This window comes from Cucurbita moschata, unplaced genomic scaffold (assembly GCF_002738365.1).
Source record: "Cucurbita moschata cultivar Rifu unplaced genomic scaffold, Cmos_1.0 Cmo_Scf00194, whole genome shotgun sequence".
Taxonomy (NCBI): domain Eukaryota; kingdom Viridiplantae; phylum Streptophyta; class Magnoliopsida; order Cucurbitales; family Cucurbitaceae; genus Cucurbita; species Cucurbita moschata.
In genome coordinates, this window is record NW_019268710.1 from 35221 (window position 1) to 37466 (window position 2246).

Sequence of the window (2246 nt, forward strand, 5' to 3'; positions counted from 1 at the left end):
TATGGGGCTTGATTCCCCTCAAGGCTAGTCGTGAGCGTGTCAAGATCACGACGCCGCACGGCCAAAGATGTATGACCGTGACACTTTGCATGCCAGAGGTATGGGGATCGATACCCTGTATCTCAAAAAATAAGACTATCTATTATTAAATATATTATTTCTTTTCAATTTTTCCTTATTCATGACATGTTGGGTAGCAATATTTCTTTATTTTCACTATTATTGATGACGGAAAATTTAGGGTTTTGTGATGTAAAAATTGTGGGGATGTAGCTCAAATGGTAGAGCACTCGTTTAGCATGCGAGAGATACGGGGATCGATATCCTGCATCTCCAAAAGAGAGAAATTATTTTTTGAAGTATGAGTTAATTTAGCATGTTCTGTATAAGGTGGGTAAGAGAGAAAAAGAAAAGATACTTATATAAGGATTATTATATCATTATGTATGCCATTTTTATAGTCATTATGGCTATGCCATTTTTATAGATAAAAGAGAGTAATGTCTCACAAGCACATATAGAGAGAGGACTTATTGTAAGTAAAGAAAGCAATCTAGTAGTTATACTGCTACTTGTGGGGAGGGAATTTGATGAATTCCTCAAAAGATAAGAGCTTATAGGATCGCGGCCAATGCATATGACGGAACTTCTTCATAATTGCAATATCTGACCAATGAATATTATTGTCATTTATAGCTTCTATCATAATAATATAAAATTTGGGGTCAAAGCCTATATTGGACTGAAAAGACCATTCACCACACACTTGTAAATTCAACTATATCTACCACCTTTGAAATTTTCCACGGAAAACCTTCCAACAGCTTGCACTTCTTGATCATTGACATCCTTAATTGGAACTAGATTTTAAGGCAAATCTTCTCCACGACTAACTTTAGAACACTTTTATAGATAGTTTCAACAAACTTACTTTGCTCGTGAATACTTTGGAGTTCAATATTTATATTTGGAGAATGCTATTCAAATTGATAGGGTCGAATCTTACAACAGAATCTAATTGAGCCTCCCTCTATTAGGAGATAGCTTTGAATCAAATTCTTTAATTTGGACAATGGTTGCATTGTTTTAGTCAAACAACCGAGACTAGTGTATTACCAATAGTATAAATATTTTGAACGTGTATTTTCTTACATATTAACAATTGTATACAAATAATAATTAAATTTATGAGTAGAAGTTTCGACGGAGTTTTATTAAATAGGTAATCTTAAATTATATCTAAAAGTATATAATTTTTTTTTTATATATATATACATTCAGGAGAACAAAACAAAGATTCAAGAAGATGTCATGCCATGTTTTGATTTTTATTCTTCCTTATTTCTCAAAGGTTAAAAAAAAACAAAAAAAAAGTTATCCTCTCTCAAATATGGTTCGTTATTTGATTATTTTCTCTTGAGTGAATTTTCAGTGAAACACATTCTCTACCCAAGTAATTGCAAGATGCAAGCTTCACACTAAGAGGAATCAAAGTCCTAAGTATCAACGTCCTTTAAGTGTCAATTTTTATTCTCCATCTCAACATAAATTAAACTTATTTTCGTGAAGATATCTATTTATAAAAGTAAAATATCTTAGAGTCACAAAAATAAAAATGAGATATAGATACGAGACATAAATATGATACCAAATAGATATGGTAACTGTTGGGATTAGATTTGATTGAGTTATTTGGATTGGATTTGATCTAGTTATTTGAATTAGATTTGATTTAGTCATTCTTCAATTGGATGAGAGATTTCTCCCAATTCTTCTGATCTTTCTAGTTTTCTTTGTCTGTTCCTAACATTTTGGTATTAGAGTCATGCCCTAAACTAGTTAAAACTAGAAGCAGCAGTCTTCTACGTGTGTCATAATAAAAGTATGTCGATGGAGAGTCCACTTGTGCAGTTTGCTGGAGGAAGGAGCCAAGGTCGTGGAAGTTTTAGAGACAGAGGAAGGGGACGAGGCAGACAAACCTTCAACAAGGTCATAGTGGAGTGCTATAACTGTCACAAGCTAGGACATTTTCAATGGAAATGTCAAAGCAATACCAGACGAGGCAGACAAACCTTCAACAAGGCCACAGTGGAGTGCTATAACTGTCACAAGCTAGGACATTTTCAATGGGAATGTCAAAGCAAGGAGAAGGAGACAAACTATGCAGAGAATCGAGAAGAGATGTCGCTGATGGCTTACGTGAATATGAATAAGGCCAATATTGAAGATATGTGGTTCCTTGACTC